The sequence below is a fragment of the Phoca vitulina genome, unplaced genomic scaffold (assembly GCF_004348235.1).
Source record: "Phoca vitulina isolate PV1807 unplaced genomic scaffold, GSC_HSeal_1.0 scaffold1, whole genome shotgun sequence".
NCBI lineage: Eukaryota > Metazoa > Chordata > Mammalia > Carnivora > Phocidae > Phoca > Phoca vitulina.
Window position 1 is genome coordinate 50897002 of NW_022589704.1, and position 25110 is coordinate 50922111.

Genomic DNA, 25110 nt, shown 5'->3' on the forward strand with positions numbered 1-25110 from the left:
ACAGTTCTTTAACACACACACACACACACACACACACACACACACAATGTCTTTTTTAAAAATAATTCTTATGTGTGCCTGAACCTGAATAAATATAAACTGCACTGCCTCTCCCACCACATTTCCCTTCTCTAATCTCCTTTCTGCAGCTCCTTCATGCCCATCTCAGAACAAACACAATCTGCATTCAGAACAGGACCATTTACAAGTTCAATGGAGTTATTTTGGGTGAGTCATTGAAAACACAGTACAAAACCTTTCCTCACTCACCAGAAATGCATTTTTAAAATAAAGCCAAAGTGAACAAGGCTTGGCAAGTTTGAGGGTGGACAAAATGGGGAGAGAGCGGGGTTTCTGCCAGACTCAGACAGGATTTTGCTAAACCATTTTTGTCTATTCCTTACATTTAACTCTACCAATTTTTCTTACCATCACTGACCAACAAGTGTAAGATTGAGCAGGTGGGACATCAAAATAAGGACACTTCAATTCAACCACGACTGTGATACTGAGTAGAACCAGCAGATCCCTTATATCTTAGCATCAGTTAAGTCCCCCTTTTTGTCATTCTTTAATTCAGAAGCTATAAGATGTATCCACTGAATAATCTCTTTATGCTAATTAAATCAATTTTGACAAATTAATAATAACTTTAGGCATTTTTTAGAAAGTTGTATATAAATTTGGTATACAAGTCTTTAAAATTGCTTTTAAAATAAGAGAAGTTCCATGAGAGTTAATTAAACAATAAAATATTAAAGGAAATAGAGCTATAGAGACAGAAAATAATAAGCTAATTCCTAAAAAAACTTTTGAAATTGAATTAATATAATGAAAGTCTATACAATGGCTTGATACATTTTAGACATTTAACAATCAGGTATTCAAGATTTATGAATCAGTGTAGATTCTTCTTTATCTATATAACATATTACTCACCCTTTATCCTGCAGAGAACTTTTTAGCAGAAATACAAGTAATTACTCTTCCACAACTTGGTACAAATCAGTTGAGGCTCACATCTCATGAATGAGGAGAAACCTAGAAAAAAATCAATAAAGAGAGATTCTTAAACATATAATGATAATTCAGAATTCCTTTGCTATAAAATTTGATAGGCCATGAAAGCCACCTTTAACACAGGTTGACCCAGCAAGTTACTGTGTGGTAATTGACACAACCTGTAGGCGGCCCTACGGTTAGAATTGTTCACAAAGGGTCTGTGTGAAAGCTGCGGGGACAAGCCAGGTTCTACTAGATGGAACTATGCAAATGTTCTCCTTGAACTCCCTGCAAATTATCAGTTTCCACAAGTCAGGGTGACAATTATTGGTTAAATGGAATGAAAACTCTGAAAGTTAATCTGGCTGTGAAAGCACTAGGGTCATAATAAACAAACACATATTTCCTGCTGTAGTTTAAGAGCATAGCCAAAAACTCTGGTTTCCCACATTTGGGGAATTTTTTCCTTTTCTTTTATGGTTAGGCAATTGTTTCTAAATTATAAAATAAGTACTTATACAGCCTTCAAAGCTTATCTCAACTATCTAAGAATGATTTTATCACATGTAGTTGTATTTAAATATAATCAACAAATGATCAAAAGTTAAAGGGACTAAATATCTATTGATGGGAACCCAAAACTAAGAACTTCCCCACAATCTTATTTCAAATCCAACAGAAAAATGAAACAAACCTCCATTAAAATTTCTCTGGAGCAGGCAAGAAAAGTAGCATATTTGGCCTGGATTACATTAGCACTAAATCAAACAGCTTAAAGTTCTGTTTATTAATAGACTGTTATTATATAAAAGAACTACAGGGTAAAGGTCAACACACAGGTTGTTTTGGTTAATTTTTTAAAAATCCCCTGAGCCTGTGTCTTTCCAATTTTTTTACTAGTCAGCCAAGTTGGCACCTTAAAACCTTTAACTACTGTAATTATTATAATAGTGCTGATATTCAATTTGGACAAGTGGTGGTAGAAGAACAATTATTTCAGGGGACCCAAGGAAATAACAACGTTGAAAATGGATACTTTTGATTGAGCACTTGCTTTGTGCCAGACACTGTACTTAGGATTGGATTTACAGTGTCTCATTTAATACAACTCTATAAAGGGCTTGTATTATTCTCACTTTATAGTTAGGGAAACTGAGCTTCAGAGAGGTTAATACTTGCCCCAGGCCATGGACTAATAAGTGGCAGAGTGGAACCAGGACTTTTCCCCTGCAAAGTCTACGCTCTCACCTAAGATGTGTGACTGTCTCCTAGTACTCCAGATCCACTGTTAGAGAAACATTAGTAATCACTTACTCTCTTCGGACCGAGGAGATTCTTCACATATAGCTGATGGGCAGAGGGTCAGTGTGACTCAGAACTGGAAGGAATCCTAGGGAGCCAATTACCTACTACAACTCCCTCATTTTGTAAAGGGAGGGAAACTAAGCTCAGAAACTTTAAGTAGCCTGCTCAAGGTTGGCTATCTAGTTAGTGACAGAATTAATTAGGGACAAGGATCCAGATCTCAAAGCCCTACAAACATTGATAAAGGCAAAGGTAGAAAAACTGCTTTTATCTTATCAAATGTTCTGAAAAACTTGGAGAATATAAAAACAAAGATTTTAGTATCTAGGCTTCTTAAGGGGATGTAATATTACAATTTATCAGTAAAGGTGATACCTCTGGCCCAAAATTTGTAGCTGCACCTAGCCATCTTTCTGGAGAGGACTCAAGGTTGGGGACAGTGAGAATCTCTGCAAACTTGAGTATATCATTCAACTAATTTTTGAGTCCTTCTAGGATAACATCCTATATTCTGTTAGATACAAAAACCCAAGACTGGCCCAGCCACATTCTTGTACTCAGAGAACTTTCTCAGGGGGCATCACACTCTTGATCAAGAAGAGAGAATTGTTGCTTCTTAACCTAAAATCTGGTCTTGCAAGTAAGCCTTAATTGCCTAATAGGAGCCCTGAAGTTTTAAGATTTCACCTTTTACCTAAGAACTATTTAAAATTCTATTTTAAAGAGAAACAATATTCAGAAAGTTTTTCTGAAGGGTAATATTCCGCCACTACTGTGACTAATATATATGTGAGTATTTCAATATGTTAATATTTAGCCATTCTTTAAAGCAGACCAGCAAAGACCTGGGTGCCTCAATAGTACCAAATGATTTCCAAAAAGATGGCTTTTACAAAATCTCTCTGATTTGTAAAATGGCATCTGTCTATATTGATTCTCAATATGAGCAATGATGTGAAACGAGATGCGTTTTTTCTAATAAGGAGTCTTCCCAGAAGTTAAGTACATCACCCTGTGTTCTCTTTAGGAGAAACTCAGAAGAAATATCTTTTTACAATATTTTTTCCAAGATGAGTTGAAATTACTGGGACATTTTATTCTAATCTCCTGGGCACCGGGATTTGGATAACTAACAAAGTTTCTGTTTTTAACATTGGTTACTAGAAAATTGAAAGCCAAATGTGTGGCTCACCCATGGTAGATGAGTAGGTCATCATGGTATGCATTCTAAACCTTATTCATAGCTCTATTTTGTCCCCACCCTTTTTTTCTTCTTCTTCTATTTTTTCTTTTCTCAAAATAATATTTTATAATTTTTATATTCTTTTTCTGCACTATGACAAGGAAAAGCTAAATATGTAAGAATAGTATGCAAAATTATGTTTACTATACAAATATATATATCCATAGAGGAATATTAGGAGGGAAATAAAGCTGCTCCATTACAATGACAATATTATGGCTTTTTCTTTTATTTTCCAAACTTTTTGAAATTGCATTTACAATTTAGGGAGAAAAAGTTATTTGAACTTTGAAAACTCTAGCTATTTATTCCAGAGATAGAAGTATGGGAAATATTTGCAAACCCCCCCCACAATGTACTTCAGTTTGATTATGTTAAAGCAAGTGAGGAACTGTCATAAAGTGAGGTTGGAATGGTAGGTGACAGCCAAATTTCAAAGGCCTTGGTGTGCTATCCTAAAATTGTGTTATTGCAAGTGGGAAGTTAGAGGCACCTTTCAGTTTTTAACTAAAGTGCTTTATTGAAAGATAACTAGTAACTATATAGCTGAAAGAGTCAGACATGGGAAGTTGTTAGGCAAAGGAGCTAGTTAGGAGGCTTATTAGTATGGGGCTTGGGGATACGGAGGTTAATACAGACTCAAGTTAGACTGGTGGGAATAGGGGCTGCAGTCAGATTTGACAAATTGGAAATGGGTGGGAAGAAAGAAAAAGAATGATCTTCAAGGTTTTTTTCTACTTGTAGGTGCATGGATAGGTATTGGTGTTATTCAACATGATAGAGAATTTAGGAAAATTTGGTATTTGGCATTAATTTGTTTAGGAGTAAGGAGAACAAGAGAGAGGAAAGGAAATGAGTTCATTATAGGACATATTAGATATGAGGTACTTATAAATATACTGATGGAAATGTAGCCCCAAGCATTCAAAAATACAGTACAGAGCTGAAACTCTGGATGAAAGTTTGGCTTAAATATTATAAGGTATGTGTGTGCTTGGACTCACTAACACTAGACAGCCATGTTTCTGTTTCCCAAGTAAACTATTCCCAATATATCAAAGCAGTAGTCATCAATGACTTCTAAAATGCTAAATCCTCTGGATCCTTTTCAGCACTCATTTTATAGTTATCTTTATAGTTTTTGCAGGACTGACTATTCCTCTCATTTCTTTCTTGATCTTACATTTTCCTCTTCTCCTACTTCTCAGTCCCCTTCACTGGTTTTCATTCTTTTACCAGCTTTATTGTTGTGTTCTTGAGAGTTTCCCTCTCTTAAGTTTACACACTCTCCCTGGCTGAGGTGGAGAAGACTAAGAGTGGAGAAGTTTGGGGAGAAACAAAAGTTTGTCAAATGTATTAAGTTTGAAAGCCTGTTAGACATCCAAGGGGATATGTTGTGCAGGCATTTAGATACATGAATATAGAGTTCAAGGGAAAAATCTGGACTGGAATATAAATTTAAGAGTCATCAGCATATAAATAGTATCTACAGCTAAAAAACTAATTGGGGCCAGCAGGGGGGAATTCGTGGAAGAATGGTAAGAAGAGATGTCTGAGGATAGTGCTTGGAGTTTTCCACATTTTAAAGACAAATAAATGAGAAGAATCCAGCAAAAGAGGCTAAGAAAGATCAATTAGTGCAACCAGCAAAGTGGGAAGAGAACTAAGAGAAGTGGTATCTTGAAGGCTACTGAAAAAAGGGTTTAAAAGAGGAGGAAATGATCAACTCTACCAACTTCCTGAGAAGTTGATTAAGATGAAGACTGAGAATTGACCTCTGGGTCTGGCAGTACAGATATTAGTGCTGCCCTTGATAATAATTGCAGTGGAATGGCGAACAGTGAAGCCTTGATTGTAGTAGGACTCTCTGGGGCCGGTTTCTTTTTAGAAGAGGGAAACAGGAAACAGCAGGGGCAGTCAAACTAAAACAATTAATTGGTTAAGATAGAACAAAAGAGCAAGAAAACCATTATATAGATATATGGCCATTCAAGATCATGATTATCTGTGTCTGGAAAAGGTTGGGGAAAAACCAGTTTCTAAAGCTTTGACCCCTCTGAGTTTATTTCCACTTAATTTTAATATTAGACCTTCTTATAATTACTGTCATTTGTCAAGTCATGAGAGAGGTAAAGATAGAAACAGTAAATGTAGACATCTAATGAAGAGAAGGATAAAGATAGGAAAATAGCTAAAAGGAAATACAGAGTTGAAGAAGGATTTCTGGTTATTTTTTTGAGGAATAAACCATGTTTATTGGTTAAAGACAAGAGCAAGTAGACAGAAAAAGGTTAAATATACACAGAAAAGGTTAGGTATTTGAGGGATAAGATCTTGAGAAAGGGAGGAAAATTTATTTCATTTAGGTCATTTCTTAATTTTAGATTGGAAAGAGATACAATGTACCAATGTAGTTAAATTTTCAGGGTAAGATAATTTTTTTAAAGATTTTATTCATTTGACAGAGAGAGAACACAAGCAGGGGGAGTGGCAGGCAGAGGGAGAGGGAGAAACAGACTCCACACTGAGCAGGGAGCCTGATGTAGGACTCAATCCCAGGACCCTGGGATCATGACCTGAGCCAAAGGCAGACGCTTAACCAGCTGAGCCACCCAGGCACCCCCAGGGGAAGATAATTTAAAGGAATTCACACCTAATGTCCTACATATACTCTGAGAATTAGGCCAGATCATCGATAAAGAAATGGATCGTGAGCTGGTTGGAGAATTTAAAAGAGTAAAGGTTTGGTATAGTTGTTATTAAAAATGGAAACAAAACTATAGGGGAGAAGTAAAATATTTATTTAATCATTATATATCCCTCTAAGCACCTTATAAATATCAGCTCATTTATTCATCATATGTCTGTGAGATATGCTTGACTATTATTCCCTCTTTGCAGATGAAGAAAATGAGGCGCAAAGTGATTATGCTATTTTTCTAACGGTACCCAGCCAGTAAGTGGAGGATCCTGAAACTGAGCTTCTGTGGTCTAGCTCCAGAGTCCATGCTCTTAACTCCTTTACAATGCTGATTGATGGCAGTGGCCTGACTTCACTTAGCAGGTTTAGGTACATAGGTGTTGAATTTCAAAAGACAAAACTTTACACCCATCCAGGATAGGAGCTCAGAGGTTGAGTATGATGGAAGTTGAGATTAGTTGATGAGATAAGCCATAGCATGTAGGGTTAGATAGAAGACATAGGGCAGGAGGGAAAGAATCCGGGTCATGTAGGGGTTCAGGGACTTGAATCTTTGTTATATTCTTAAGGTTTAGGTTCCTTTGAAATCAAATAGTTTGATAGAAATAAGGAAGAGGGATCATTGAAAACAGCAGGAACTCAGAATAAGAGAGTAACATTGTGAAGTGTCATTAAGAAGGGTAAAGAGTTGCTGGGGAGGGCTAGGTAGCATTGGAGTATGGCACTGGTTGTAGATCACTGAAATCCAAAGAAGTTAAAGGCCTGTGCAGCAAAAGAGGTCAAGAAATGATGAGTCTAGGGTGTTGGGTGGGGCACATCTATAAATATTGAAGTCACTTATGAATCACTCAAGATGAGACAGGAAATGGGGTGGAGAAAACGGCTGCAGAAACCAGTAGATTGCAATGTGAACGTGTTGAGGGAATGAAAGATGGCATAAGAGAGACCAGACAGACATAATGAACATACTCCAAGAAGTGCAGTCATATAGGTCAACCTTTCCTGTAGCCACCTGCCTCTGGCAGTGTGATAGGGAAGCCAAAAGTGCCATGGCACTAAGATGCCTAAATTGGCAGCTTTCCTGAAGAGCTTTTTAAAGAGGTTGAACTGTTGAAATGATTACAGCTTTAAATTACCTCAGAGGTCCAGCACATTAGTAAAGTAAATATTAACACAGATTAGTTTATCTAGCCCGTATAAAACCATTACCATTTAAGTACAAATATGGCCCTATGGATATTTTAAGTTTTCAAAGGTGGGAGAGTGGAAGGAGGAAGAGAACATAGGAAACTGAGGTATAATTTGGCCATGCATACTGTGAACAACTGACATAGAGGAGGAGGAAAGAACCAGCAACCATGAACATGGAGAACCTCTTACATGTGCCCTAGGAATAGTGGCATGTGGAAAGGGGAAATGTGCAAATGAGCCATACTCCTCCCACAGTTCTGTGAGTGTGTGTGCACACTTCTGCTTGTGAGTGATCCAGAGGTTATTAGATCAAGAAGCCTCTGCTTTTTCCCCATGCTCATGCACAAGACAGATCTAGCTGCACAACACCAGAGCAGCAGAAGTCAGTTTTCAGAGCTGGAAAACGGACTGAGGTTATTGAAACCTTTATAATCAACATTATCTGGCACATCAGTACTCTTCAAAACTATGTTCTGATCTGAAACCAGCCATCTCACCACTCTCCTCTCCTCCCTCTCCTAAGAGTCTTATTCAAATGCAGTTCAGCTCTCCTTCCAAGCCTGCTTTCTAAGAAAACAAAAACACTGCAGTTATAGAAGCCATTCATTTTAGAATACTGTCCAATTACCACTATTCTCTCAAGCATATCTCCTGACAGACTTCCCTATGCACACTTCTCAAAAAGCATATCACAGTATTTATCCAGCAAAACCAGGTAACTCCCAAGAAGGAAAAAAATTTGCTCCTTAAAAAAATAATTTTCGGGGCACCTGGGTGGCTCAGTCGGTTAAGCGACTGCCTTCGGCTCAGGTCATGATCGTGGAGTCCCGGGATCGAGTCCTGGAGATCGGGCTCCCTGCTCAGAGGGAAGTCTGCTTCTCCCTCTGGCCCTCCCCCCTCTCATGTGCTCTTTCTCTCTCTCATTCTCTCTCTCTCTCAAATAAACAAATAAAATCTTTAAAAAAATTTTTTTTTTTTCTCTGTACCAGATTTTAGAAAGGAAAACCATGGCATGTGTGTGCATGCATAGCCATAGACCTCCACAATGAGCTTGGGAAAAGAAAAAGAAAGGAGGGGAGGAAACATGTAACATTTCAGCTGGGTGGTCTGAAGACACTAGAGATTGAAAAAATATATTTAGAAGTTTAAAAATCTTTTTTGTGAGATAATTTTCATTTGAGATCTATTTTATGTATATACAGGATGTATTACTTTTAAAAAATGGTTTAAGTTTTCCCCTGAAAATTAATAATCATACTATAAACTCTTTCTAAAGACCATTTATTGGGGTGCCTGGGTGGCTCAGTTGGTTAAGTGGCTGCCTTCGGCTCAGGTCATGATCCTGTGGTCCTGGGATCGAGCCCCACGTCCGGCTCCCTGCTTGGCAGAGAGCCTGCTTCTCCCTCTCCCTCTGCCTACTTGTGCTATCGCTCTGTCAAAAAAAATAAATAAAATCTTTAAAAAAAATAAAAAATAAAAAAAATAAAGACCATTTATTGATTTGACCTTGGAAGGATATTTCCAGTTCATTGATTACTTTTTTATATTACTTATTTTAATATACTAGGTAAAATTTTGTCTCCACATCTTGCATAGTGAAGAAACAGAAATAAAAGCTATAAATGGAAAAGAACACTTCTCCAGAGTCATTTAACTCAAATTTTCCTAAGAACGTTCTTTCCTCAATTTTAATTGTCTAATAATATCCATTATTTTTCTAATGTATACAAATATTTCTACACTACCCTAGGAGAGACTATTTCAAATATTTCTCAAACCCAGAGCATTTACTATTAAGCAAAATTTCTTATTTTCCAGATGCTTTAAAAAGGGATGATAGGGGGGTGCCTAGGTGGCTCAGTTGGTTGAGCAGCTGCCTTCAGCTTAGGTCATGATCTCAGGGTCCTGTGATTGAGCCCCACATTGTGCATCCTGCTCAGGGGGGAGTCTGCTTCTCCCTCTCCCTCTGCCTCTCCCCCACTCCTGCTTATGCTCACTCTCACTCTCTCTCTCAAATAAATAGAATCTTTAAAAAGAGGGGGGATGATAGGGGCGCCCTGGTGGCGCAGTCGGTTAAGCATCTGACTCTTGATTTCAGCTCAGGTCATGATCTCAGGGTCATGGGATCCAGCCCTGCATGGGGCTCCACACTGGGCATGGAGCCTGCTTGGGATTCTCTCCCTCTCCCTCTGTTTTTCCCCTCCCTCCCCCACCTGATCATGTTCACTCTCTCTCAAAAAAAAAAAAAAAAAAAGGATGATAAAAACTAAAAACTATATGTAATATATAAATCTGATGCACAAGAGGTGGATTAGGTCATAGTGTATGCCTAAGTTACTTTTTATTTTTTATTTTTTTGCCAGCACAATTGCAAAAGTATAAAATGTCTGTGTGTGTCCATTATTGCGTATGTGGTTTTAATCTATGAAAACAGGGGTGCCTAGGTAGCTCAGTCAGTTAAGTGTCCAACTCTTGTTTTCGGCTCAGGTCATGATCTCATGAGTCATGAGATCAAACCCTGGGTGGAGCTCTACACTGAGTGGTGAGTCTGCTAGAAGATTTTCTCCCTTTGCCCCTCCTCCCCTTGCATGCACACACACAAACACTCTCTCTCTCTCAAATAAATAAATCTTTAAAATAAATCTATGAAGACGATCTAGCATCTTTTGATACTTCCACCACCAGTAATTTAAGACAGTACAGAAAAGTGCCTTGCAGAATACACTGCTAGCTTATTAGCACTAAAACGCTTGTTGAGTACCAAAGGTAGTACCCATTGCCCCTTTTGCATACTTTAAATTCAGTGTCCTCTTCTATTGCCTTCAAAGTACTTCTTCAAAATAACCCCATTTTACCAACTCAAGCTTATGTATCACGGACACAAACACTCCTCTCCATTTGGATCTATCTTTCTCTTCAATAAACATGCTTTCCCCTCCTCAGCTCTGTTGTTCCCTCCACCAGGAATGTCATTATCTTTATCTCTACTCTTACTGGAGCACCTCATTTCCAGAAAGCTTTTTTGAGTGTTTTGCCCATATGCTGCTCTTACTGTCAATATGTCCATACAGCAGGGCGCCTGGGTGGCTCAGTTGGTTAAGCGACTGCCTTCGGCTCAGGTCATGATCCTGGAGTCCCGGGATCGAGTCCCGCATCGGGCTCCCTGCTCAGCGAGGAGTCTGCTTCTCCCTCTGACCCTCCCCGCCTCATGCTCTCTCTCTCTCTCATTCTCTCTCTCAAATAAATAAAATCTTTAAAAAAAAAAAAAATATGTCCATACAGCATTCCATCGTTCTGATTTCTGTTAGTTTATTCTTATGTTTTTCTGTAGGCTCCACCTGCCCTTGTATTCTGAAACACATTGGAAGTTCCTCTACCAAACTTTGTTTATTCGTTGTTCATTTCTGTAGGATGCAAACTTCTAGAACCATCAAGTCAATAACCAAAGTATATAAAAAAAGAAAAATAATAAAAGTTTTATTGTACAGAAACCACATTCAGAACCCCTTTTCCCTTATTTTGAAATGCAATTTCTAGGTGTTTCTCATGGTAGTTACTAACAGGGACATTATTTCAAATTTGGGTCCCCATAATATACCGTACCCTCTTTTCTTCCCATGGTGCATGAGATAATACAGTGGTTTTCAAATTTATTTTTTGGGGGGACAGAATTCTTCTTTTCTTTTTAAGCTCATTCTTACCCAGAATTTCAAATATGTCAAAGAGATGCAAGCTGAGCAACTCTTGTTAAAGAGATTGCAGTGCATAAGGGGAACGTGAGTGTCCTACCTGCCTAACCCTTCCACAGCCCCACCAGTGGCTCCTGTGGCTCCTTGGAGGAACTCTGGAGGCCCTTTGTAGAAACTGAGAAACCCTAGCCTTGGCTCTGCCATCTTGACTCTGTTCAGCTTGAGCAAGTCTCTTTCCTCAACCTTAAAAACAATGAACTTGATCGGGGTGCCGGGGTAGCTCAGTCATTAAGCCTCGGCTGTAGGCTCAGGTCACGATCCCGGGGTCCTGGGATCGAGCCCCGCATTGGGCTCCCTGCTCAGCGGGAAGCCTGCTTCTCCCTGCCCCACTCCCCCTGCTTGTGTTCCCTCTCTCGCTGTGTCTCTCTCTGTCAAATAAATAAAATCTTTAAAAACAAAAAACAATGAACTTGATCTTCAGAGACCATTCATAGAAATTACAAAGCACCACATTCAAAACAAATGAAAAAAAAAATTCATGCCTATTTTGGTGTTCTATTGTTGTATTGGGTCATACTTTTAGATACTTTCATAGGACAAAAACTGGTTGATGTTTGATAAAAATTAGTACTGAATGTTGGTTATAGATTTGAACTTTGTTTGTTTGTTTGTTTGTTTACCTAGATTCTGCTTTGTATTATTATCAGTAAATTTCACTTTTGAAAACTCTAGTTTGAGGTAGCATTTCAAAAAAAGAAACCAAAGTTTGTATTCAACATTCACAACTTCTAATCTTTTGTATTCCTTCAAGAAAGCAGGCAGTGTAACATAGTGTTCCTACATAGAAACAATCTGGTATAAATATCATAGATACTTGTTTTGGCGGGTGTTCATTTACAGATTGTGTGAAGAAGTACACAAACTCAGTATCAGGAAAATACCATTAAAGAGTTCTATCATTCTAGTTAATAAAATATATTGATGAACTTGGGACATTTTGACTATATTTTAAAACTATTTCTATGGGGCACTGATTCATTTGTAAATGGGAAAAGTCAGGCAAAATACCAAAACAGTAAGTACTACTTGATTCCAAGCAACCTGTTAAATAAACTGTGGCTGCTTTTAACTGCAGAGTACTTAAATCTAGCTGTCTATAATTTTTTAAGAATTCCTGGCTTCCCCAGCAGATAAACTTGACTCAGCTGTCAACATAAAAGTCCCTTACCTGTCAGTTTGGCTTAATCAAAACAGTTTTTGATGCTACTAATCTTCTACCAAAATTTTTCATTTTACAAATTAGATTTATAACATGAAAATCTCAATTAAAAAACCCATTTAACTCATGTGTATGTGTGTATGTGTATATGTATGTATATAGACATATAAATTTAGAAATATTGTTAAATTACTTCTAGTGAATTAAACTTTGCAAATAAAAGTAGTATATTTAGACAAGTTATTGAAAATTTAATTTGTTTTTACCATAGTGCCCTCATTACTAAAAGGTTACATAAAATTTTAAATACACTTAAATTAAGAATCATTCAGTCTGGGGCGCCTGGGTGGCTCAGTCATTAAGCGTCTGCCTTCGGCTCAGGTCATGATCCCAGGGTCCTGGGATTGAGCCCCGCATCGGACTCCCTGCTCTGCGGGAAGCCTGCTTCTCCCTCTCCCACTCCTCCCTGCTTGTGTTCCCTCTCTTGCTGTGTCTCTGTCAAATAAATAAAATCTTTTTTTAAAAAAAGAATCATTCAGTCCATGCACATTTTTATTCATTCAATAAATAGTTATGTTGTACTTTGACCCAGATAGGAATTGAGTACTGAGATTTTGTTTCTGATACTCAGGAACTTGCAAACTAATGAAGATCATAATGTGGAACTACAGTATAATTATCATTTTAGTGACACAGGCCAGTGTTTTAACATACCACCTAAAGAAATGTCAAAAAAACAAATGAGGTCTGAAATGAATCAAAGGAGAACTTTTTTTGCCTGGAGAAGCAGTGAGAGACTCCTAGTCATACTTTGTTTCCCTCCTTCTGCAGAACCAACATCAGCCAGCTTTAAAAGCACTATTATTGGGGGAGGGGGGAAGCCTGGCAAGGGTGAGAATAGTGATTTTGATTTGAGAAAGCCTGAAGTAGAAGGGAAGGATAAAGAAGTAAGATAAGGGGAAAATAAAAAAAGGAACTAACATTTATGGAATCCTTAGCAATTGAGTTTTTATGTCTATTATGACACTGTGTTTCTTCTTAAAGGGAACTTGCTAGAAAGCTGTTGAAACCACTGAAGTAAAAGAAGAAGAAACTGGACAAATAAACTACAATTCTTTATCTTGGCTCTATTCAACCTTGTCCCTATTGACCAGTCTTTGAGGAAAAAGTATCTAGCACCAAACTAAAGAGAATGTCAAGTAAGATTTTCTTTCAAACTGTATTCATGTCTTGAATTTAGTAGGTCATCAATGTTTTTATTTGGTTTAATTAAGCAAAATAAGGAAAAATGAGTAAATAAAGGTAATGCTCAGAAGATATAGAATGAGTTTTTGGGCTAGAAGCCACCCATTAAGCTCTTACTATTGATAAAGCCTGCAAGAATTATAGTACAGTCATAAAAAGACACTTGAAAGTTGGTTGCATAAGCCTTTTTAGAAAAATGTTGAGTTTGGGGTCTTTAAAGAAAAGATCTCATTATTTTTCAATAGTTCAAATACTTCAAAATAAAAACTAAAAGCAAAGCATTCTGACAGTTAAAATGTAGTTTCATTTAAAAAAAAAAACACTCTAAATTTACTATACATTTGTGTTTCATTTATCTACATCAGTTCTTTATTTTATTCTCCAAATTAAATTGCCCTGAAATTTCTAGCACTAATAAAGGGGAGTCTGAGTTTTACAGTTTCTCTAAAGTTAAATATCTTAAGAGTAGAAAATCAAGGGACAGGCAATATTTTGAAGTTATGTATGTCTTCCAGAAAATCTGTATTTAGTTCATCTGTACGTTCAACTGGTGAAAATCTATTATCATTGGTACAATTTTATATTACATATAATAGAATTATAGCACATCTTGTCCGAGGAGGATGTTTCTAAAGAAAAGAGCCAGGTATTTGTACTCAAGTGTAAAACTCCCTAATAGGAAATAATGTTCAAAAGTAAGGTTCAATAAGCCTTAGTGCATATTTTAAGGCTTTAAGAATTATTTAGTATTTGCTTCTATTAAGAGCTAGCTAAGTACAAGCTAATCTTAAATGTTGGTAGGAATGGAACTGCATGCTATACTAAATTAGAACTGTATTAGTTCTACTTTAAGAGGAGACTTCTTGTACCTCTCTGAATTCATGCTAGTCACATCATTATCAATAAAACAAAACTTCCCTAATTATTTTACTGTAAGCATAAATATTTTGATATGCTCCTTCCTATATTATAAAACAAAATATTAACACTATATGCTGTGAAATTCTATATTTCACCTCTCCTGGTATTCAGATTTCTCATGGAAAATGTACATATGATGTATCACATACTATTAAATTTGACATCATAAAATGAGAAAAACAGTTTTAAATTAGTTCTTTATGGTTTTTAAGGAGAGATTGCTGCACAAAGGGTCAGACTTTTTGTTGTTGTTAAGAGGCCAGATTAGTAAATGTTTTAGGCTTTTTGAGCCTAATGGTCTCTGTCACTACTCAGTTCTGCCATGTATCACAAAAACAGCCATAGCAATACGTAAATGAATGAGTAGTGCTATCTTTCAATAAAACTTTATTTTCAAGCACAGGTGGTAGGTCAGATTTGGCCTCTGGGCCATAGTTTACTGACTAGTTGTAGAACATAAGAACTTTTTACGTTTTCTCTGTTTAACAAAGATGATTTTGAACCACATTTCCCACTCTCTCTAGATATTATATATGATATGTATTATAATTATATATATGGTTGTTATTAATATGTTATATGTTACATATAACATATTTTCATATATTGAGATTTTTGAGCATCAAATACATGGGAAAGCACTTTAAAAACTAGAAGTATTGGTTAAAGGGTACAAACTTCCAGTTGAAGATGGATAAGTTCTGGAAATTATTTTATAGCATGGTGATTACAGCTTATAATTCTGTATTATACTTGCAAGCTGCTAAATGAGTAGATCTTACATGTTTTTACCACAAAAAAGAAATGGTAACTATGTGATGTGATAGAGGTGTTAGCTTACACTGCTGGTGGTAATCATTTTGCAGTGTATAAATGTTTCATCTCAACATGTCTTACACCTTAAACTTATACATGTTATATGCCAATTATATCTCAATAAAGCTGGGGGGAAAGCTAGAAGTATTTCTATCTGTAAGTGAAAGGCAGTAGGACTGTAAAATGAGATGTTTAACTATTCATAGCTAAAATGGGTATTATCTACCTTCAAATGTATCAGGATGCCTTTCTAATATTATAGTGGGTGAAAATTATTTCATGTTTCTAACGTGAGGAGATTTGGAAATATCTCAATATTATAATTATAATATTATATCTAATAAATGTAATATATATATAATATAAAACATATAATATTTATTATTTATGCTCCTCTGTATAGTTTATTCTATCATAAATAGGAAATTTGTTTGGAACTAATTTGGTATATTTTCAAATACATGAAACCAATAACATTTCTTTTCCTCTACACATAAAAAATAGGAAGGTGCTAATTTTTTAAATATCCAACAATCTCACTAATTTACTATAAAATCAGTGTCACTGCCATGTGATTATTGGGTTAAGGATGTTAGGAAAGGAAGAAATGAGTTAAAGGAGTGACAGTAACAACATGGCTGACAATGGAAGCTGATGTTACCTTCTCATGGAAAAGCTGAGAAAATACTAAACCTGAAATTCTCTTAGTAAATTGGGAAATGTGAGTTCTAACACAGGCTAGACAAAGGACGTTCCTTTAAATTATTTTAATGTGAAGACTGTTCAGAGTAAGAATTGTGAGGTATCAAATGTAGTGATCCGAAGGGATATGTGCACCCCAAAGTTTATAGCAGCAATGTCCACAATAGCCAAACTATGAAAGAGCCAAGATGTCCATCAACAGATGAATGGATAAAGAAGATGTGGCTTATATATACAATGGAATATTATGCAGCCATCAAAAAAAACCCCGAAATCTTGCCATTTGCAACGATGTGGATGGAACTGGAGGGTATTATGCTAAGCGAAATAAGTCAATCAGAGAAAGACATGTATCATATGACTTCACTGATATGAGGAATTCTTAATCTCAGGAAATAAACTGAGGGTTGCTGGAGTGGTGGGGGGTGGGAGGGATGGGGTGGCTGGGTGATAGACACTGGGGAGGGTATGTGCTATCGTGAGGGCTGTGAATTGTGTAAGACTGATGAATCACAGACCTGTACCTCTGAAACAAATAATACATTATATGTTAAAAAAAAAAAAAAAAAAGATAGTAGGAAGGGAAAAATGAAGGGGGGGAATCGGAGTGGGAGATGAACCATGAGAGACTATGGACTCTGAGAAACAAACTGAGGGTTCTAGAGGGGAGGGGGTGGGGGGATGGGTTAGCCTGGTGATGGGTATTAAAGAGGGCACGTACTAAATGGAGCACTGGGTGTTATACGCAAACAATGAATCATGGAACATTACATCAAAAAAATTAATTAATTAAAAGAATTGTGAAGTATCCATAATAGATTAAAGAATTCAAATTACAGTGACAAATAGTTCACAGATTCCTATTAAAACTTTTCTGCTTCATAGGTAACAAAAAATTGCTTCAGTTTTAGAGAAATATTTTTTCAGTCTCAAAAGTATTTTAATTTATATAAATTGTGATAGCCACATTAAGTGTTCTTAGAAATACTATCACCTTTAGGTAGTGACTTGACTTTAAAAATATTTTATGATATATTACATAATATAGGGAAATAATTCTAGTTAAGCAGGTACATGTTACATAATTTGCATTTTTAGAACACTTACAAGGGAGACCGGGTGTTTTAAAAGATAAGGGAACTAGCAATTCCAGTAACATTATCACTCATTTGAATTATGAACACTAGACAAGTTAGTGCTAATCAGATGTTTTCTGACCTATATAAAATGAATTAACCCTCCCACACCCAGGTTCTAGAGAAAAAAATATATTACCAAATTGGTTCATTTTTTTCTCCAGGTCTGGGGATGTTCCCTCTTGATTCTCAAATCTGATATGAATATGATGTGTACTTCTAAATTAGTACTTATCATATTACATCATGGAAACTTTATATTTTTATACATACAAAATGAATACTCACAGTACTCCGAGTTCTTAATGCAGTACCTGGCATGTCCTCATACTTTACTGGTTAAATTGCATTAAAGACTACACTGCAAGGAGTTCCACTGTCACTGATATTAACCTTGTTAAGATATATGGTTTCTCAACATGGTGGCACCATACAAATAACTTTTCTAGAAACTATCCAGGGAGGCATGAGAAGGACAAAATTGTCTTTTAGCATAAGGAAGGTACTGTGCTAAAATTTCCTAGGGTGCTCAGCTAGCTTATATTTTAATTACTTCTTCATAAGTGGTTTTAAGTAATAAGCTTGCACTATTGAAACCCACTATTATCTTGAGATAATCTAGTTAGGAATAGAGTGTAAGGAGGCCCTTAAACCAACACTGCTCTGTAGCTTACCCACAAGGCATTGAATGTAACCTATAGATGATCTACTGCCGTGAAAATGGTTAGATTAAAACACTAAAAATATTTTTTAAGCAGGATGTTGGGGAGATGGTTTCCCATTAGAAACAAAGGAATTTGAACATATAATTCTAATATACATAAGTTTCCTTAAGAAAGACTACCTGGAAGGGGTGCCTGAGTGGCTCAGTCGTCGTTAAGCATCTGCCTTAGGCTCAGGTCATGATCCCAGGGTCCTGGGATCGAGCCCCACATCGGGCTCCCTGCTCCGCGGGAAGCCTGCTTCTCCCTCTCCCACTCCCCCTGCTTGTGTTCCCTCTCTCGCTGTGTCTCTCTCTGTCAAATAAATAAATAAAATCTTAAAAAAAAAAAAAAAAAAAAGAAAGACTACCTGGAAGAAGGAAGTAGGGGTGATTTCTCTCAATTGTTAATGAGGTGATTTTCCTTAAAAGTATACACTACCTATGGGCACATCTGACCTCCCCAGGCCTGGGGCATACATTATATTTAAGAGGATTTAGACCTATGCCTCACAGTTAATGAGTACCAGCTTGTACATATAAGGGTACTGATTATTTGGGGCCAGTGTGTACATCATTGTGTACAAGCATTTGTGCTGCCTCTTCTTGACTTGTATTTTCATGGCTCGTAGAAGAGAACTGCTTCAACTTTATTCCCTTAAAATCAGGCCCCTGCTCTACCCCAGGTTCTACATTCCAGCCGAGCTGACCTCTTGTAAATACTAAACGTTCTGTGTCCTTTGCATGCAGAACATCCTCTCTACTCTTTTGCCTGTTGTTTCCTTTGCCTAGCACACCCAAGCCCTGATCTGATTCCCGCCCACACTTCAAGACCTGGTTTAGCCAGTAAACTTCTATGGAAGGCATCCCCAGCCCTTCCAGGCTCGTTAAATACCCTTTTACCCGTGCTTCCAGATCAGCTTTTCAGAATTGTCCATTCACTTCTTGTTTTTCTATTTAAAGTGTTATCTTGAAGACGGGGCCAGTATCCATTATCGTATCTCCAGCAACACAAAAGCAAGGAGGCAGTCTTGAGATAGAGTGAAGATCTTGGACTTGCTAAGGCTGTAGTGCTTGGTAGCAGCGTTACTTTCAGCAGGTATCAATCTCTCTATGGTTCAGTTTCATCATCTACAAATACATGTAATACTTTGCAGGGTTGTAGGAAGTGCTCAAATTGATACCTTTTGTAAGCACTTTACATGTATTATTATTTATTCCTCTGTACAACCCTATGAGGCAAGTAATGTTATCATTCATATTTTATAGTTAAAGAAACTGAAACATAGAAAGATTAAGTAACTTGCCCACAAATACTCAGAATAAGAGCATAACCAGGATTTGAACCTGGGCAGTCTGACTCCAGAGCACTCATTCATTCTAAACTGCATCTCACTTTGTTTCTAGTTCTACTATGTATAAGGATATTATATTTTGATGATCTTCATCTTCATGTATTTTCATCTTTCAGCAAGTCTCATGAGACAGTTCTTTTGTTTTCTATTTAAAGAAAATTGTGTAAATTCAGAAAGGATTGTAATTAGAACAATTCCTTCTTAAAATGTGTATTTTATTCCAATTTGAAGAGCAATATCAAATACTTAGAATAATTGCAGTTTTCTTAACCCATTAGTCTTTATCATAGGCCTTAATACACAAATGCATTAAATTCTTGCTTCACTTCTAGTCGGACCTTGATACTAAATGTTCTCATTTAAATTATTACCCCCTTAGGCTCCCAAATTATCCTAGTATGTCTAGGAGGCCCCAGGCTCACTCAGGCAGGAAGCCAAATCTCTCTACTCTCTGCTCTTATTATTCCTTTTGTCAATGTATTTGTTCTAAAACTCTATTTCCACAGTTGTTGATTTTTATTTCTGTTTGCAGAGAGAGATTATCTCCCAACAGACCTGCAGATAGGAGATTAAACAAACATACAAACTGTGCTAAGAATCCAAACTCCCCTTACATTAAAATTCTCAGTTCGAAACAACCCCTCTTCCTTTCAAAACAGCAGTTTAACTTTTCTTGAAGAGATCAGACAGTTGTGGTGGTCTTGAATGTGAAGGTCATTGGAGAGGTCATGCTGTAGTCATTGGAGAACTACTGATGATAGAACAGTATGTTGTAAAACACTTCACAAAGATTCAGCTGGCAGGGGTCAGGAGGGACTTGGAAGGGACTTAGGAATTGAGGCTGAACTCACGACTGTTGCAACATGGCATATGTAGGTTTCTCACTTGCGGAGGGGCAGAGGGAATGCAGAGGGGTGCTTTTGAAAAATAGGGTGAAGCAAGAATCCACATACAACCTGACAGGAGACAGGAGTCCAGGCAAGAGGGAAAGGGAAAAGCCATCTTTTCTCTGCTTTAAGGCTGAGTGACCAAAAGATGATGTAAACAGAGATGGGGAGAGCTGATTTGGGCAGCAGGCATGAAAAGTGGTTCAGGGTGCTGGACAAGAAAAGAAGACAGAAGTGAGTAATCCAACTGCAGATGTGTTTCATATAATGGCGCTATATCTGTATCTTTGATTTTTCAGACAAAAGCAAGATTGAGTTGAAAATTAATACAGTGTTGGGATGCCTGGGTGGCTCAGTCAGTTAAGCACCTGCCTTCAGCTCAGGTCATGATCCCAGGGTCCTGGGTTGGAGCCCCACATCGGGATCCCTGCTCAGAGGGGGGCCTACTTCTCCCTCTGCCTCTGCTGCTCCCCCTGCTTGTGCATGCTCTCTCTGTCAAATAAATAAATAAATAAAAATTGAATTAAATTTTAAAAAAGAAAATTAATACAGTCTAAAAATCTCTTATTAAAAATTCTTTTTCTCCTAAGTAATTTCTAAATTATCAAAAACATGAGTCATTAACTCTTTAAAAATAGGACATCTAATTTAGTTCTATTAAAAATTGAGAATTCTTTTAAAAATACCAAGTAAGTATTGAGACATATCATGTAACACTTCTTCCTAGAAAGGACATATTTAAAAAATGATTTCTCAAATACTCCAATGGCCCTAAAATAGTCCTCTCATTGTATGTACTCTGTCTAGTGAATGAATAAATGAGAATATAGTCAGTGGGCAGTTAGTTCTAAACTGTACAAAAGTGATAAAAAAAATAAAGATGTTTATTTTGGAGCTGTCCACACATTAGTGACAATTAGTCAAGAAAAATCTAAGGGAGAAAGACCCAATACAGAAGAGCAGAGGGTCTGGGAATATATCTCATATTACACCTAAATTTAATGTGTGGAGAGAAGAGTGAAAGCCAAGGTACAAGGTTGAGTAATGCCACAGAAATGAAAGAATATAAGGAATAAAGTGTAGACCCCACGGTGGTAAATGCAATAGAAGACTAGGAGTGGGGAGGGCTAGAAAAAGTTGCTGAGTATGTGTGCATTCTAAGAGAAAAAGCCAATGAGTAGGAGAGTGGAAACTGTGCTAAAATAACAAAACTGAATATGTGCATAAAGAAACTGTTTTATATAGTTGGGCTTTTTGCATATGTCCCACACCCACAATTTACAACATTGGTTTGGTTCACAAATGCAGGTAATTGCAGATCAGCCCTTACCTACGATCTACACCTTGACAATATGTATAGTTTGCTTAAATTCTCTGTGCAGCTAGCCATGTATTGTTGTGCCAGTCACAATTCAAGCACCTTTCTTTATTTGCCAGGTATTGTTTGAACGTTAAAAAATAAAATCAAGTGACGCAAGTAGCTTTTCTGTGGCTGTATTGTTTGCCGAAGCTGTGACTGGATAAGGTCCAGTAATACCTTTACGATGGGCCCAGAAATAAGTAAAAAAGCAATGTGTATTTTGATAGAAACTTCTAGAAAAAAATCTCATAATTTCGTAGCTTTAATTAACCTTAGGAATCAGAGCCTAGCTCCTCCTCTATAGTGAAAAACATTTAAGGCCAAAGGAGATCAAAAGACCTGCCCAAGCTCACCAAACTAATTACTGGCAAAGCTAGAACCAGTAGTCAAGTGTCATTCTTGTTCCCAGTGCCCTGCTTATTTTATAAGCCATACTGCCTTCACCTGAATTCACAAAACTCCCAAATGTCATTTTAGCTGTGATATGTTCTAAAACTATGTTTTTTCTGTGTAAACCAATCTGGTTACAACATGCAAGTATTATCTGAAACATTTTTTTTTTAAATTTTTTAAAAGATTTTATTTATCTATTTGAGAGAGAGAGAGCACAAGTGGGGGGTGAGGGGAGAGGAAGAGGGAGAAGCAGACTCCCTACAGGGAGGGAGCCCAACATGAGGCTAGATCCCAGGACCTGAGCCAAAGGCAGATGCTTAACCCACTGAGCCACCCAGGTGCCCCAAATCTAAGACATTCTGAAATTAACATTTTCTACTATTCCAAACTGAGTCTTGATAAGCAAAATTTTTTTTTTTTTTAAGATTTTATTTATTTATTTGAGACAGAGAGAATGAGAGAGAGAGCACATGAGAGGGGGGAGGGTCAGAGGGAGAAGCAGGCTCCCTGCCGAGCAGGGAGCCCGATGCGGGACTCGATCCAGGGACTCCAGGATCATGACCTGAGCCGAAGGCAGTCGCTTAACCAACTGAGCCACCCAGGCGCCCTTGATAAGCAAAATTTTAATCAAGTATTTAATAACCGGTGATTAAAACAAATTAGATCTGTTGAACAACTTCTCTGATTTTACCTGCCTGATGTTTGGTTTCACAGGTTAAAAATTAGAAAATATTTTATCTTTCCCATAAGGACTTTGACATGGTTTCAATGATTAATACAATTCATGTTTAAGAATCAATATTTTTTTTGAGCACACCCCCTTTTACAGTGAGACAGTCTAGATAACATTAGCTCAAAAGTTTTTGTTAGGGAAAGCCTGCTAATATTTTCTCCCTATCTCTGTCCTTGACAAATAAAACCAGTCCTTAAAGACATTAAAAATGTGACTTTTTTTCTTTTTTTAAAAACCGTGCTCTTTAAACTGTGGCCATCACTATCTCATCCCCTGTAAAGATGCTTGTTGCTAATAGGAGGAACAGTATCTGATGTGGGTTTGTTTGGTTTTCGTCAGTTCAGATTTGGTTTTACAGTTCAGATTTCGTTTTGTTTTTCACAAGACCATTTGGTATCAGTTCAAACTAACATTTAACAACACCTTAGCAAAACAACCCAAAGTTGATCTGATACACATTACACACGTACACACGTACACACACCAGTCCCTTTGCAAATGTCAGATACCTGTAGATAAAAGAAAATGGTCACCTGATACTCTTCTTGAAGGTTCATCTCTCAGGCCTATCTAAACAAAGGGAAGACCCACATAAGTATTATAATACAATAACAGAAAAGACCATTTAGAATAAGAGCTGATTTATTTTCTAATTATTTTTTAGGACTCCTAAGGTTTTCTGCAGTTCAATGCTTGGGTGGTTATGAGGTTATGCAAGCAAAGAGAATACTCAGAGGAGTCTAACTAGCCAGGTAGATTTTGGCAGCTACCATAGTTTGAGAGCTTCAGGAAGGCCATGGGAGGTAGGCACAAAGCTGGGAGGGGCACAGAGTTGTTATATTTTAGGCTGGAGTCCAGGGAAGTCAGGTAAGGCCAAGCACAGCTGGCAAAGGCCATCGTTCTAGGTAACCAAGGCCCAGAGTCCGGGAAGTCAGAGCAAATTGGAAAGAAAGGTTCTGGAGAACAGGTAACACTTTGTTCTTGCTGCTCTGTGTGGCCATGATAGGCCCTGTTGTTGATTGTTACCAGAGAGAGGTCAGAAGTCAGCCTGGGAATTCTGCTTCTCAATGAAGCAGAGGAACCAGGATCACTTGGTACAGATTTTTGCCATTTTAGGGCATAGATGACTGACTTCTTTATTTCAGACTATGCTGGTAATCTTGAAAGGAGGCTACTGACTATATATACCTATCATATTCTCTTTATGCATTAAAGCTAACAAGATTTAAATTTATGATACACACAAATATTATGAGGGAATAGAAATAATAAAATATCAGTTGTTGGTAGGTGAGTCCATCATTTCACAAGCTGTGTTATCTTGTTATCACATCGATTCACATTTTATTTGCCTGTAACAGCAGATTTAATGCCATACTATATGCAAAACACTAATCCCTAGGCTTGATATAAATTACTTCCATTAATTCACTTATTCTTTTGTCAGCCAACAAAAACTTACTGAGGACACTGCTATGGGCCATTCTGGATTCTAGGTTCTGGAAACAGGGTGGTGAGCCAGTGAGATGTTTTTGTCCCCAAGGAGCTGGCACTCTTGCTTGTTTCCTTAGTTTGTTTACATATGCCAATTACCCACTTTCTTCTTCACAAAGTAATAAAATGTTGGGGAACATAGTTGGGTAATAAGGAAACCCACAAACAGTTACAACGATCATGATCCAGGGTGTGGATCCCTTAAAATATCAGTAAAATATCTTGACTCATCACAGATTCCGGGGAATGAGGTCACCACAAATTAAATTTACCACTTCAAGTTATCCAATACTGTTAAATGTAGTATACAACCTGAATAGTTCACATACATGTATTTATAATATCTGCTCAAACACCTGATTCATTTCACTAAGAAATACTTACTTAACTGCATCTTGGATTCCTTCATGGCTTCTCCTATTACCTACACTCAATTCTTTGACTTCTCTACTTCCAAAATACAGACGCTAGCTGGAACAAAACGTTTTTAAAAAATTAAAAGCCACAATTACACATAAAAAGTAATTTTTTCTTATTTGTATGCTACATTTTCTTGATTATCTCTTTTCAAATATCACTGTATCACAAAAGTAAATATAGTTAGGACTTCAATACCTTTTGTTCAAAAGGCTAAAGATTGAGCTTCATTTCTCTCATTGCCAAAGATAACTGGCATCTCACAGGTTAAAGGGTTATAAAGTTTTAAGAAAAACCCCTTCCAAAATGCAAACAAGAAGAGCAAGGGCACTCAAAGGAAGAAATGTGAAACCACCAGTGAGGGTAGGAAACACTTAAATGAAGGAGGCATCCCCATGTCAGCCCCCTGCTAGGCTCTGCTCAGCAGGAGATAATATTCTTCATTTTCCCACAGTGCAGAGCAGCTTAGTAAGGAGTGAAATGAAGTTGATCCTTCAATACATAGATGAAGGAAACTTGACAGCTTCCCAGGCCCTTCTGAGAAGGACTGCAATCTCATTAATTTATAATTGGAATGATTTATTTGAAGTATGTAGATATC

General features: G+C 37.1%; 1 long non-coding RNA gene across 2 annotated transcripts in view; it reads left to right on the forward strand.

Annotated features, from left to right (window-relative positions):
* Positions 1-25110, forward strand: part of LOC116633982 — a 64300-nt gene that overhangs the window by 2340 nt on the left and 36850 nt on the right. Inside the window, exons 2-3 of one of the 2 annotated variants that reach the window (XR_004299821.1) lie at positions 150-228; positions 13395-13549. This is a non-coding gene — a long non-coding RNA (uncharacterized LOC116633982). The remainder of the gene's footprint in view (positions 1-149; positions 229-13394; positions 13550-25110) is intronic. The other variant, XR_004299822.1, reaches the window with a different exon arrangement.